General features: G+C 39.0%; 1 protein-coding gene across 1 annotated transcript in view; it reads right to left on the reverse strand.

Annotated features, from left to right (window-relative positions):
- CCDC171 (coiled-coil domain containing 171) overlaps positions 1 to 15,851 on the reverse strand; it is a 555,758-nt gene that overhangs the window by 378,684 nt on the left and 161,223 nt on the right. The window lies entirely within an intron of this gene.

Below are 15,851 nucleotides of genomic sequence, written 5' to 3' on the forward strand. Positions count from 1 at the left end.
ATAGATAGATAGATAGATAGATAGATAGATAGATAGATAGATAGATAGATAGATAGATAGATAGATAGATGTGTGTGTGCATATATATATATATGTCTATATAAGAGGGTATATGGGCACATGAATATACATATAAATGTGTATATACGTTTACAGGTATATATAGATAGAGGGCACAGTACCAATTTAACAGGAAGGGATGATACTTAAAAGGTGAAATTAAGAGGTGAGAGAGGAATATAATGAGAGGAGATGGGAAGAGACAGAATGGGGTAAACTATCTCATAAAGAAGAGGCAAGGGAAAATGGTTACAATGGAGGGGAAGAACAGGAAGGCAAAAGAGAATGAGTCAACCTTATTCTCATTCAATTTGGCTTGGGGAGGACATGAAATACACACTAAATAGGGTTTCTCACCCTCCAGGAGAGTAGAGGGGGAAGGGGATGAGAGGAGGATGATGTAAGGGAGGGCAGGCTGGGGGGGGAAAGAAAGTTGGAAGCACCCACTTTTGAAAAGGGACTGGATCAAAGCAGAGAACAGAACAAGTGGGAGGTGGGACAGGAGGGAGGGAAATATAGTCAGTCTTTTACAATATATCTACTATGTTACTGTTTTGCATTAGCCACACATGTACAACCTATACTGAACTGCTTATCTTCCCAGTAAGGGTGGGTCACAAGGGAGGAAGGTAATGAATCTGGAATTCAAAGTTTTAAAATCAAATATTCAAATATATATACTATTATTAATACTATTTTACATGTAATTTGGAAATAAGATATACAGATATCATAGAGATATACTGGCATAGAGATCCACTGGAAAAGTCATATGGGAGAAAATATGGGAGAGAGCAGATTGGAGGAGGGGATATCCTGTGGGACTGCTATTTTGGGGCAGTGGACAGGGGGAAAACGGGGAGAAAATTTGTAACTCAAAATCTGGTGGAAATGAATGATGTATATGAGAAGCTAATAAAGTATTTGGGAAAAAAAGGGGGATGCTTCCAACTTTCCTCCCCCTCAATCTGCCCTCCCCTCCATCATCCTCCCCTCTCATCCCCTTTCCCCCTACTCTCCTGTAGGGTGAATACCCTATTTAGTGTATATATCATTGCCTCCCTAAGCCAAATTCAATGAGAGTAAGGTTGACTCATTCCCTTTTGCCTTCCTGTTCTTCCCCTCCATTGTAACCATTTTTCCTTGCCTCTTCTATAGGAGATAATTTACCCCATTCTGTCTCTCTCCATCTCCTTTCATTATATTCCTTTCTCACCTCTCAATTTCACCTTTTAAGTATCATCCCTTCCTATTCATTTGATCCTGTGCCCTCTGTCTATGTATACCTGTACACATATATACACACTCACATATGTATTCATATGCCCATATACCCTCCTATATAGACATATATATGTATGCATACATATATATACACACATTTATATTCCCTTTATTCTCATACTGACTAAAGTTTCTTAAATTACAATTATCATTTTTCCATGTAGGAATGTTAATAGTTCAACTTTGATAAGTTCCTTATGTTTTCTTTTCCCTGTTTAGCTTTTCATGCTTTTCTTGCTTCTTGTATCTGAATGACAAATTCTCTATTCAACTCTGATTTTTTCATCATGAGTGCTTGAAAGTCCTCTATTCCACTGAATGACCATATCATCCCCTGAAACATGATACTTAGTTTTTTTGGGTAGGTGATTCTTGGTTTTAATCCCAGCCCCTTTGACCTCCAGAATATCATATTCCAAAGCCCTTCGATCCCCCAGTGTAGAAGCTGCCAGATTTTGTGTTACCCTGATTGTATTTCCACAATGTTCAAATTGTTTCTTCCTGGCTGCCTATAATATTTTCTCCTTGATCTGGGAACTCTGGAACCTGGCTATAATATTCCTAGGAGTTTTCTTTTGGGAATCTTTTTCAGGGGGTGATAGGTGGATTTTTTCAACCTCTATTTTGCCCTCTGGTTCTAAAACATCAGGAAGGTTTTCTTTGAGAATTTCTTGAAGGATGATTTCTAGGTGTGGTTTTTTTTTTATCATGGCTTTCCAGTAGTCCAATATTTTTAAATTTTCTCTCCTGGATCTATTTTCCAGGTCAGTGGTTTTTCCAATGAGGTATTTCACATTGCCTTCTATTTTTTCACTTGTTTGGATGTGTTTAATAGTATCTTGATTTCTCATAAAGTCACTAGCTTCCGTTTGCTCCAATCTAATTCTGAAGGAATTATTCTCTTCAGTGAGCTTTTGAGATTCTTTTTCCATCTGGCAAATTTGACTCTTTAAGGCATTCTTTTCCTCATTGGCTTTTTGAGCCTCTTTTGCCATTTTTGTTAGTCTATTTTTTAAGGTATTATTTTCTTCAGTCAGGCTGTTGACTTGCTTTTCATGGTTTTCTTGCATCATTCTCATTTCTCTTTCCAATTATTCCTCCACTTCTCTTATTTGGTTTTCAAAATCCTTCTTAAGGTCCTCCATGGCCTATAACCAGCTTGTATTTTTCTTTGAAGCTTTTGGTGCAGGAATTCTGACTTTGTTGTCTTCCTCCTGCTCCATGCCTTCATCCTTTTTGTCCCCAAAAAAGGAATCCAAAGTTAGACCACTGTGCTTGCCCCACTTCCCCCACTTGCTCATGTTGCCACTCAATCACTTGACTCTTGGGCTCTTTGCCACAGTAGAACTCTGCTTTCAGAGAGGATCAGAAAACCCAAATCGCTAGGGTTTTCTCAGCTACCAGAGCTATTAGCTGGGTGCCCTCTCAGAAGCCTCCATTGGCTCTGGCACACTTGTCACGCATCCCAGGACCTCTACCCAGGACAGGGATGCAGATCCAAGAAGGTTAAAGCAAGAGCAATTACCCCTCAGACTGGTCACTTGGTCCCCCTACAATCTGCAGGCCAGGAGCTCTGAAGCAGCCATGCAGCTGTGTCAGCTGTGCCTCAGCCGCTTCTCACCCCAGGGGCAGAGGCTGGACCACACTCCAGGACTCCCTGTTCCCAAAATCCACTGACCTCTTACTTTGTCTTTGGCATTTATGGGTTGATAATTCTGGAAACTGCCACAACTGCTAGTGGTCCACTCTCCCGACGTCCCGCCAGCCACGGCTAGTCAGGCCACCCTGAGGCTAAAACCTTGAACTCACATGGGGCTGGGTTAGGCTCCCAGAGTCCTGCGCTGGCCCCTTCCTGCCAGCATTTGGGCTATCTTCAGCAGGAGGTTAGTTTCTCTATGTCACTTTGTGGGTTTTGTAGCTCTAAGTTTGTTTAGAGTCATTTTTTACACGTACTGGAGTAGGTGTAAGCAGGAGCCCCAGGAAGTCCTGTTTCTACTCTGCCATCTTGGCTCCACCCCTTCCCCCCAACTTCTCTTTACTTACAGGAACTAAATAAGTTATTACTACTCACAAATTTATACTCTCTGGTAATCTGGCAAAACCCTAAATTTTTATTCTTTGTAGAATGTAGCCTTTCATGATTCACAGCCTGAAAGTACCACCAGAAAACTACTGGTATAAAATAATATAGCTTTTGATGCCAGTCTGGGATCATTGAAACCACTTTTTAAATTCTCAAATTCAAGCCAGTTCAGTTTCTTCCTCCTATTCAATTCTGTCCTTTCCAGAACTCTTTTCCACCTTTTCCTATATACCAACTCTTTAGTCCCAGAGGAAGAGTCTGAATAATCAGAAGATCATCAATTTATTGCTGCAAAGGACCTTAGAGGCTATTTATGTCTAACTCCTTCCTTTTACAGATGAAAAACCCGAGGCTAAGAGAAGTTAAATGACTAACCAAAGTCCCACAGCAATGGAGTGTCTGGGGCAGGGTAACCAACACCAAGCCCATCCCTGTATCCACTATGCCACCTAGCTTCCTTGCTCCCCAATGCAAATTCAAAAACCCCCCTCTACCACTATCACCTAAACAACCTCTCCTCCTCTGTGGTTCACTAGAACCAGTCTGATCACCCAATCCAGATTCTACTCACAGGACAATTTTTCCCCTTCCTTACTTTTCAGTAATTGACTTTCAATTGTAAGAATCAAATGAGATATATGTAAGGCACTTTGCAAACCTGAAAACATTACAAAAAAAGTAAGTTATGATAATGACCGGAGTTATCCAAAAGTAGAATGCCTAGGAAGATAGTAAGTTTTCCCTTCCTAGAAGCCTTCAAGCCAATCTTGAAGCAAAAACTTCTTGGGGATGCTAGAGAAGAGATGATTTTCCAGATACGAGTTAAACTGGATGGCCTCTTTTAGTCCCTTCCAAATAGGAGATTCTACAATTATCATCTACCCAAATTACTGCCCTCATTCTAGAGAATATAAACATTCATGCTGATATTCCTTCAAATATTTTCACCTTCCAAGTCCTCAATCTATTGCTCTAATCCAACTCTGCTGCACAAGCATGGTAACACTCTTGATAAGAGTTCTGCTTCCATGTTCAAGAATTCTACCCAGTGATAAGTTCCATCATTTCATCTCTCCCTGTGTTCTGTACCTCTTAAACATCTTCTTTATCCTCAGCATGAACTCCAATCATTCTATCACACTCAATGCTGTCCCCATGTCACAACTCTGGCTACACTTTTCTCCCTCCCTATTTCAACCACTTTCTAAATTAGTTCAACTCTAAAGTAGTCGCTTTGCTTAAATCCTTGCTCCCTTGTGTTATCACTATCCATACCTTCTAAGATATCAACCCATATTACCTTCCACTATTCACATTATCTCTTCCTAATCATGTGCTCAGGAATGGAGTGAGGCCAGAAGTTACACAACTGTTTTGAGTGCACTACACATTTATAATCCTTTTACTCCTCCCTAATCAATTCTCTTTCCCACTCAAAACAAGCGTTTCAAACCTTTCTTTCTCTCCTCAAGCTTCCTACCACATCCCCTTTCCCTATACCTCTCAACACACTCTCTCACCATTTATAACTAATCAGATACCTTATTTTTTACCCCCCCCCAAAAAAAGCACATTCTCAAGAGTTATCGCTTTTTTCCTCCTCATTTCACAATCTAAGTGACATAAAGATCCATTATTCTCTCCTTTATTACTGTCTCTGATTAAGAGATGACCCTTCCCCTCATCAAGGCCATATACACTTAATATACACTATATATACTCTTCATATACACTTGATCTCATTCCTTCCTAGAAAGAATGTGTGGAACCACTCCCTTATGGTTCTAATCATAATCCCTTTAACTTTCCAAACCAAAATGCCACTTGCTACCGTGTTTCCCCAATAATAAGACACTGTCTTATTATTTTTTTTTGGACAGAAAAACACCAGAGGGCTTATTTTCAGGGAAGGGCTTATTTTAATGAACATTGACAGCAATTTTAACAAATAGGTAAATGTGAACAAAAAAATGTACCTTTATTCAATAAGCAAATCACTGGGGAAGAACAGGGTGACGCGCTCACTGCTGCAGCTCTGATTGGATGCAGCTCGGAGCGCGGCGTTGCGTTTCACCGGGGGTGGGGGGGAGGGGACGGTGCATACAGAGGGTACTGTAATGTAGCGTGTAGCACAGGGGATCACCTTCACTACAGTAGCAATCTCAATAGGGCTTATTTTCGGGGGAGGGCTTATTTTAGAGGAATCTTACACAGTAAGGGGAGGGCTTATTTTCGGGATAGGTCTTATTATCGGGGAAACACAGTAGACATCATTCCTCAGTATGTGTTGCCTTCTCCATTAGAATTTAAGATCCTTGATGGCAGGGAATATATTCTCTTATTTTGAATCCTTAGCATTCAGCATCATGTCTGGCACATAATAAGTATTTAAGAAATGCTTTTTTCTTTCATTTACTCAACGAATGATCAAGTAAATACATGTAGGGGTAGCCAGGTAGCACAGAAAGTAAGAGCACCAGCTCCAGTGTCATGATGACCTAGGGATCGAATCAGGGCTCAGACACTTCGCACCCACCCAGAAACACCTGGCTGTGTAACCTTGAGCAAGTTACTTAACCCCAATTGCTTAGGTGGTTCAGCAAGTAAGAGCACCGGCTCCAGTGTCAGGATGACCTGGGGATCAAATCTGGGCTCAGATACTTAGCACCACACCCAGAAATAACTGGCCATGTAACCTTGAGCAAGTTACTTAACCCCGATTGCTTATTAAAAAAAAAAAAGTAAATACATGTAGTATGTGCATTTATATAGACTAGCCTTTTATCTAACTTCATCTATCTACTGCATTTATTTGACACTTCTGATCACCTTCCCCTCCTGGATACTCTGTCTTCTCTAAGCCTTTCTGACATTAATCTCTCCTGGTTCTTCTCATTAAAGCACTCCTCTGTAGCTTTGAATGGTTCATCATCCAGATCATATGATGTAAGTGGCTGTTCTCCAGAGTTTTGTCCTAGAACCATTACTCTTATGTATATGTACTTTATTTTTGGAAACGTCATCTGTCCTCATGTATTTAATTATCATCTCTATGCTAATAATTCCTGATCTATACATGCAGTCATAATCTCTCCCCTGAGTTTCAGCCCTGAATCAATTTACCATTGGACAGTTCAAAATGGATATTCAGGAGACAATTCTAACTCAACGAGTCAAAAAGAAAATTCATAACCTTCTATCACAAAGTCACCCTCCTTCCAAACCCAGTTAATCAGGTTCATAACCTTGGTATTATGTTCAATTCTTCACACTCCCTCACCATTTATAACTAATCAGATACCAAATCTTACAATTTCTGCTTATACATTTCTGTCATCTGATCTCTTCTCTCTACTCACACAGATCACCACATCTGTTCAGGATGTCATTACCTCTCACTGAAATTATTGCAATTGACTCATAATTGGTTCCCCTGACTCAAGTGTCTCCCCATTTCAAACAATCCTCCACAGAGTTGCCAAAGTGATTTTCCTTAAGCTCAAATCTGAATGTGGCCCTCAATAAACTTCAGTGGCTTACTACTGACCCTAACAGTAAAATATAAACTTCTGTCTAGCTATTAAAGTCCTACAAAATCTGCCCAGTCAAACCGACCTTCTCTCTTCCTCACTGAAGACAGTTCATTTCCTACACTGGTTGTCCCCCTGGAATCAAATCCGTCTCTTCCTTCAAGAAACAACTCAAATACCACTTTATATAGGAAGCCTTTTTTATCCCCCCCACTACTAATTTCATTCCTCTCAAATTACCATAATTTAACTACTTTATATTTACTCTTATTTCTTCTCTCTATATTGAACAGAACACATGTGAAGTAATTCCACATGTGGAAGAAGCTGGAGAACCTGCTTCCAGGACAGACATATGCTATGTAATGGAAGTGCCTTGAAGAAACTTTGCAGCATTCATAGACATTCTTTAACTGGTTCTGGTCTGCTAACCAAGTGGTAAATGGTCATCATTTTATTGACAGCAGCTATAAAACCAGAACTGAGGAAAGTTCAAAAGGCTTTAGTTAGCCTATGAGTTCTCTCTTGGTTCATCCTTACTCTTGGTTTAATTCCCTCATTGATGGTATCAAGTGAAAAATAATACTCAAAGAAGGAAGACCTTCTCCTTCTAAGGTTGACAAGTGGTCTTTTAAATACAAGCTTCAGTTCTTGGCCTAGTTTGACATTTACTCTGCCATTCTTGGTGAAAGTGGTTAATCTGGAGAGTCTGGTCTTGTGAGTTTCAAAAAAGACAGGAAACTTGGAGCCTTGACAGAAAAGTAGTAGGAAGAGACCCCAACGCCACCAAACAGATCTAAAAAATGCACTAAACAGAGTTCTGATCAAGAAATCCAAGAGAGAAAAAAATTATAGTTAGTTATTTGTCCAGATAGAGAGCTGAAGACATTAGGGGTGGGGTCAGCACAGCAAGTGTGAATCACAGCAATAAGAGGTCCCAAGCACATCACAAAGGGGCCTAAATTTTTGCAGGGCACAGTAATAGCGGCCAACTGGCAGCATGCTTGTTCACTACCAAGTTCTGGGTCACAGATTCAGAGTGAACGAGTAGGGGACCTGCATTCTGCAGTGACATTAAAGGTTAAGGAGTAGTCGTGAGCCCTAGGATTTATAGCTAGTAATAAGCAAGTTTAAAACTTGTAACAGATGCATGGATCTGACTCCAGGAGCTGGGTGGAACTCAAACTTCCAACCTAGTTTGAGGCCTTTAGCAGAATAGCTAGAGCAGGAAATCTAGACCCAAGGGAAGTGTATAATTCTGTCACCAAACCCGCCGAGCTTTCCAGCTGGCTGACAGTAGCTAAGTCAAGCAGCAGTCTATTGAACTCCCACCAGGGTCAAGCCCACAGTTATCTTCTGCAGGCCCAAACACAGGTCAGGAAATTGCAGAACTCAGAATAGAAGAATAGTGAGAAGAATTTGCCCTGGATTAGACTATACTGGGAACACTAAAAGCTTGTAGGTCTCCGGTCTATGCTGTACTTGAGATCTTGGAATAATATAACCCTCTAATAGAAAGAAAGCCATAAAAAGATGAACCCATACACTCCCTCCTGGAATGTGCAAAGGTAATCTGAAAAGTAAAGTCAAAAGTCAAAAAGTAGGCTAGAAGAATGAACAAAGAAATAAACAAACAAGAACAACAAAAAAAGAATCCCATCATAAAAAAATTTATTAGTGATAGGGACACTGAAGATAGAAACCAAGGAAAAGAGAACAACTCAGAAACATCAAGGAAAATCTCAAGAACAAGACATCACTGACACAAATTCAACAATAATTCCTTAAAGAGATGAAGTAAGAGTTTTTTTAATTAAAAATGAATTTTATAAATGACATAAGAATGCTGGAGGAAAAAAATGGTAAAAAAAAAAAAGCTACAGAAAAAAAGAATTCAAAAGGAAATTAATAGCTTGATACAAGAGTTAGAAACTTTACCCACACAACAAACTCCCTGAAAATCAGAATGGACCAAATAGAAGTTGATCATTCTATGAAAAACAAGAAATATTAAAAACAAAATCAAAAAAACTAAAAAAAGAGAATAAAATATAAGATATCCAACTGCAAAAACAACTGATCTGGAAAGGAGATCAAGGAGAAAAATTTAAACAAGTATTAGACTATCTGAATGTCATGATTATAAAAAGACTTCATATTTCACAAAATCATAAAAGGAAACAAAGCAGAATACACTGGTCATTTCCAGAAAGAACCCCCAAAATGAAAGCTGTCAAGACCATGAGAGCCAAAATCTATATCCTTCAGGTCAAGGAAAAAAACTACTGCAAGTAGTCAGAAAGAAAGAATTCAAGTACAGAGGAGACACAGTCGGGATCACACACATTTTAGCAGCCACCATTATAAGTAGAGGATTTGGAATATTCTGCAAGGCAAAAGATAAAGGCTTTCAACCAAGAATAACTTACCCAACAAAAGTGTTTGCTATAAATTGCCACAGAGGAAAAAAGTGAACCTTTAATAAAAGAGAACATATGTACACACACACACACACACACCCCTAATGAAAAGACCAAAGCTGCACAGAAATACTCATGCACACACACTGAAGGCAACACCAACATAAAAAGGTAAACATATGCAAACAATAACAAAGTACTAAATAAGAATGTTACTTATATTCTAATAGGCAGATATGATACATATGGCCCTCTCATGATCAGGGGTCATAGAAAAAATCTAATTTGATGGAGTAGTGCTTCCATTAAGTTTAAATGGTATTAGATGCAACTAGTTGGTGCAGTGAATTGAGCATTAGTGAATTGAGCATCAGCCCTTAGTCAATTGATTTGAGTTCAAATGTGACCTCAGACATTTACTAGCTGTATGATCCTGAACAAGTCACTTGACACTGTCTCCAAAAAAAAAAGTTTTAATGATCTTAAAAGAAGAATGGAAAGGGAAAGAGTAAGGAACATGGAATGGGGGAGGGAGGGTAGTGAGAGAGGAAGGTTATCTTATAAAATCAAGGTGTACACATAGAAGTCTATACGAAGAAGGTGGGGAATAGGTAACACTAGAACCTCACTCTCATCTCAACTGATTAAAAGAGGGAACACAGTTAGTTGCAAAATTACATTTCACTCAACAGAAAAACCATAGGGAATAGGGAAAAAGTGAAAGGAGAGAATAACAGAGGGAAAATTAAGGACCAAATCATATTCTTTACATATTTGCATGTGTCCTTACTGTATCCCCCAAAAGAATATAAGCTCTTCCACCACACCCAGAAATAACTGCCGTGTAACCTTGAGCAAGTTACTTAACCCCGATTGCTTAAATTAAAAAAAAAAAAAAAGAATATAAGCTCTTCATAAAGAAGGCTATTATCTCATTTATTGAATTCATACCCCTTATTCCTAGCACATAGTAGGCACTTAACAAACTCTTATTGATTGACTGTTTGCCTGACTGAACAGAGGCTAGAAAGCTAGTCTTGGGGGTAGCTAGGTGGCACAAATAGAGCACTGGCCCTGGAGTCAGGAGGACCTGAGTTCAAATCCAGCCTCAGATACTTGACACACTTGCTAGCTGTGTGACCTTGGGCAAGTCACTTAACCCCAATTGCCTTGCCTTCTCCCCTCAAAAAAAAAAAACTAATCTTGCAATAAGAAAAAACACAATGGCTGCATGACCATAATTCAACCTGCTTGACTTCTGTGGCCTATGTAACTCTCTAATATACGTTATAGAATAATTATTGACTTCATCAGTGATGTAAGGAGTTTCCTCACATGGAGTTCTCTACCCCATTAAAAGAGTCAGACCAATATACATATTTACATACATGCAAACATGAGAATATGTATACATAAATGATAATGTATATACACACACATTAACACACATACATACACACACAATATTTACCCATTTTCAAGATGATACTAGTAGAGATGATTACAGAAGATGAACACTACTGGAAAGGTCAGTTCAGATTAAGAATTCTTCACACAGCACATGGGATTTTTGTCTTTCCATTGCTCCTTACAACTGTATTTCCAAAGAACTGCCACAGAACATTGTATGGTCTCTTCCAAAACATCTGCTCAAAGGAGTAATTGCTTATTCACTTTTGAGTCTTATTGTCCTCACAAAGATAGAATTATCCCAAAAGAGAGCTCACAGAAACCAATCACCATTATTCCAGCAAATTCCTAAAAAAAAGAACCAGTCACACCATCTTCCAAGGCTGATTTACAGTTTGCATCCTTTTCCAACAATATTTCCACCCATGCCTAAACTAATAAGAAAAAAGGGGATAATGAACCACATTTGGCTCAATCAAGCATTTCTCAAGTGGTATAACAAGAGAGTTTGGTCACCCCATACTCATATTTATTTTTTCCTCCATACTTTAACATAAACACATGGTCTACAGACAATTTTCCAGGTAACTAGATTTCTTACAGGGTAACCATGAGTGGTTTTTTACCACATTTTGTTTTAACCTTCCTTATAATATATTTACTTGTTTATTATTTATAAACCAATCCTCTTTTTACCTGTTTTGCTATTTTTATGTGTTTTTTTAAAATAGGACTTAAAAGCAAAATTCTCTGTTGGAGTAATTTTTCATCCTTTGGGGCTTCTGTTATCTTTATTTATGATATTAATGATAACTGTAACCACCAGTGGATAGTGCTTAAAGAAGCATTAGCTTTCAGCTTCAGCTTTACCTGGACTAGGCTACACGTTCTCTTTGTTTACTCAGCAGGACTGATCAGGCATGTGAAAGTCTATGTAATTAGACCATGGATCAAAAACGTAATGAAGGCAGCAGGGATATTCTTATTTATGATTTGCCTTCTATGAGAGAAGTCTCAGCAACTACTGGGCCAAGTTGCATGATATTAATGAAACCCCACTGGATATTTTCAGCATCTGCTAAATCTGATTTGGCTGCCTTTAGCAATAGGCATCAGAAAGCAATAAATTCCATTTTACATAGTTATATTAAATAATGAGGATTTCACTTCTCATATCAAACAAAAGATAAATAATGTTGGAATCTCTGAACTGGTCATTTTGGGTAACATAAAAAGATAGTAAGTATGAACAAGGTAAACCTCAAACATCATTAAATCAGCATCCTCATAGTTTTATGACAAACCTGTCACAAAAGAAAGTATTTTATACATTCTGTTTGAATTTCCCCAGGAATTCTTATTGCAGAAAATGAACATTAAAGCCAAAAGAAAAAAGATAATAATATTTTAGCACTATTATTTAAAAAATGCAAAGTATCAATAAAGATGTTAAAAATCCAAATCATACATGCCTATATTTTAAATTATATTCTCAATGATACAAAATCTCCCTTTGGATTTAGTTGAACACAATGTTAGTTTATATGTAGCACTAAGAAAACTACCCCAGTTTCTCAGAGGTAGTCAAATAAAATTCAGCTATTTTTTTTCAGGAAAATCAGAAAAAAAAAAAGCTAACTTCTCCAAACCTCCCTACAACAGAACACATAAAAAACATGTTTAATCAGAGCCTTTTTTCATTTGGATCACTGTCTTCCTGATGAGTTTTATTATTGTTACTGCAATATTTAAAACATGTTTTTATGTTATGAGAGAAGTCTCAGCAACTACTGGGCCAAGTTGTATGATACTAATGAAACCCTACTGGATATTTTCAGCCTCAGCTAAATCTGATTTGGCTGCCTTTAGCAATAGGCATCAGAAAGGTATATATGAATGGCTATTAGGTGGGAGATCTGAATTTGGCCAAAAGATATCAGGATGGGTAGTGGGGAAGGTGCTTAACAGCAAAAAAAAGTTTAACTGATTCAGTAGAACTATAAGCCATCAAAATACAACTGAAGAATAAGGAAAGGTAAAATCTGAATTTTAAAAAATGAAGACATGCAGAAATAAATTTCTGTTGTTTAAGTCAAATTAAGATCAAATTAACGTGTGCCAGACAACAGAGAAAATGAAAATAGACTAAAAACCAAGCTTCAAGAAAATTAGAGAGCAAAAGGGGGAAGATGTGCTGCAGAGCCAAGATGGGATGGTAGAGGTAACATTCAAGCCACACTTCCCCAACATTCCCCTCAAAACAACTTTAAAATGACAAGTCGAATTGAATTCATTAGTGGCATAACCAACAAAAGGTCAGAGTGAGACATTATTCAGCCAAAGACAACTGAGGAAGTTGGAATGAGAGGTCTGTGACACTGGAGTGGGGTCAGGAACACCAGCTATGGTGTTGGAGGCAGAGGCAGTCAGCAGCAGCAAATGCAGCAGTTTCAGCTTTGAATACTCTTGCAATTAAATCCGCACGGAATTAAATCTTCTAAAGCACTACATTTGAGTTCCTCTTTTAAACAATTTTCATGTTTTTACTTCAAAGACCTTGCCCTTTCATCCTTTTAACTATGTTGTGTCTTGTTCTTAGACACATCAATTCCTGAAGGACGAAATGAGGATAGAAGCATTGTACAGCTGTAGAAAAACTTTGTGATCCAATTCTAGTCCCTGTCCTCCTGATGATCATTTTCTTTTCCATTTGCACACAATTTCCTTTCTGGATCTATCCTTTCTCACCCTTCTGGATGCTGGTTGCCCTCAGAGACTCTAGTTTTCATTATTCTGAGAAAAGATGTTGTCAATGGAGTTACAAAATTCTCTCATGGAAAGTGATTTTGTGCATCAAATCCCTGCAAATACCATTGTAAGAATGCTTTTTGTCCACATAGTATCCAGAGAGCATGAAAGTCAAGTTCACTCAAAGTATGGGCAATATGAAGAATTTAGAAGTTAGGTCAGGTGGCAGCTAGAGCAATGAGTCTAGAGTCAAGGGGACCTGGGCTCAAACCCAGCCTTAGACACTTATTAGGCATGTTACCCTGGACAAATCACATAACCCCTCTATTATATGCCTCAGTTTCTTCATCTGAAAAATGGGGATAATGATAGTATATACTCACAGGATCATTAAGAGGATCAAATGAGATAATAACTAAAGCACTAAGCACAGTGCCTGGAACATAGTAACTGCTATATAAATGTTAACCACTATTAGCTATTGTTACGAACTAAATGGGTAAGAAGAAATCTACCTTCCTTCTGCCACTTCTTTACCCTGTGGTCCCAAGAAATGGGCTGGGGTTTTGGTTTGGTTTGGTTTGTTCTTTTTCATTTATCTTTATAAGTTCTAAGTGAAAGCAATGAAATCCCCACTGAACCCAGAAGATTAAGCCATGACAAACCACAGAGGCTGGATTCCAGACCAGATGAACAGACAATCTATCAAGGAAACCCAAATCCAGGGTGCCCAGGACCAAAGCCCAACAGGGAACTTTGGTCCTGGAGCTCAGAGGGACAATGATATATGGAAAATAAGCTAACATATAAAAAGAATGCCTTTTTTCTCCCCAGAAATTGGGGTGGTACAGGGTGGAGTTAAGGCCTCAGGTGTAGAGAAAGAATATTTTATGTTCATTCTTGCTCTACCTTTGAAGTAATAATTTTTTTTGAAAAAGTTAATCTGAATGTCAAGTGCTTAAATGAAAGTAGGGTACAGGCAACCTCCTACAATTGAAGAGATACCACTGGAGGGGGCAAAAGCAAATGGCAACGCCTACTCATACCCAAACCTCCCTTGGGGTATTGGAGAACCTTAGGGTAAGAGGGAAATATAATCTATCTAGCCTTCAGGCAGTGGAAGCCAGGATAGTGACTGTTACATATAAAACTGTCCGGGATAAAACTGGGCTCTACGCATTTGAGGGGATGTTTAGAGAGACTCTCTGACAAGAACATTTAATTTTAGTTACCCTAAACTCTTGTTTTTATTATTTATTACATGATATTTATATTATGTATAGTATCTATTAATAAAATTTATAATTTAAAAATGTAAAAATCATTCTTTAGCCCATGGACCATACAAAAACAGGTAGCAGGCAATGTCTGCCCACAGACCATAGCTGTTCATCCCTGCTCTAAACTAAAAGTTCCTAGAGAAACTGAGAAAAAAAAAATTAAGATTCAATTCAACAGTCAATATTTTTTCCAGTGTGCGTTCCTCAACAAGTTCCATTGAAGTAATTTTGCAAATTTTCATATATTGGTTGCTAGACTGTTTAAACAGTGGTAATTTGTGTATTAGTTTATTCTGTATAAGTATTAATAATGGGGGGGAGGGGGCATAGCCAAGATGGCGGAATAGAAACAGGACCTCTGTGCAGCTCCGGCTCTCACCAACTCCAATCCATGTAAAAGAGGACTCTGAACAAACTTTGGAGCTATAGAACCCACAAAGTGACACAGAGAAGCTAACCTCCTGCTGAGGACAGCCCGGCAAGCCAGGAAGAACTGGCCAGCACAGCACTCTGGGAGCGGAGCCAAGTCCCGCGCCAAGGCTTTAGCCCCAGGGAGGGCCTGAACAACCACCTGCTGGAGGGACTTCAGATCACCACCAGCTGTGGTAGTCCAGAATTATCAACATATAGATGCTAAGCACAAAGTTAGAGGTCAGGGCAGTGTGGACTTTGGGACCCAGTAGTTGGGAGTACCTTGGCTTTTGCCCCCAGCCCAAAAGCTGCTGAGGACTGCTGCTAAGCCTCCACCACATGGCAACTTCAGCTCCTGGCCTGCAGAGTGTAGGGGGACCAAGAGACAAATCTGAGGGGTAATCGCTCTTGCTTTAACCTTCTTGGATCTGGATTGTGGTCTAGGGTGGAGGTCCTGGGGTATGTGACCAGTTTGCCAGAGCATGTGGAGTCTTCAGAGAGGGCACCCAATTAATACCTCCAGAAGCAGAGAAAACCCCAACATTTGGAACGAAGCTCCCCTGTCTGATAGCAGAGTGCTACTATGGCAAAAGGCCCAGGGGTCAAGTGACTGTGTGGCGATATG

Source organism: Petaurus breviceps, unplaced genomic scaffold, assembly GCF_028583685.1.
Source record: "Petaurus breviceps papuanus isolate PSGF00001 unplaced genomic scaffold, PetGlider_PUasm1.0 187, whole genome shotgun sequence".
Lineage (NCBI taxonomy): Eukaryota > Metazoa > Chordata > Mammalia > Diprotodontia > Petauridae > Petaurus > Petaurus breviceps.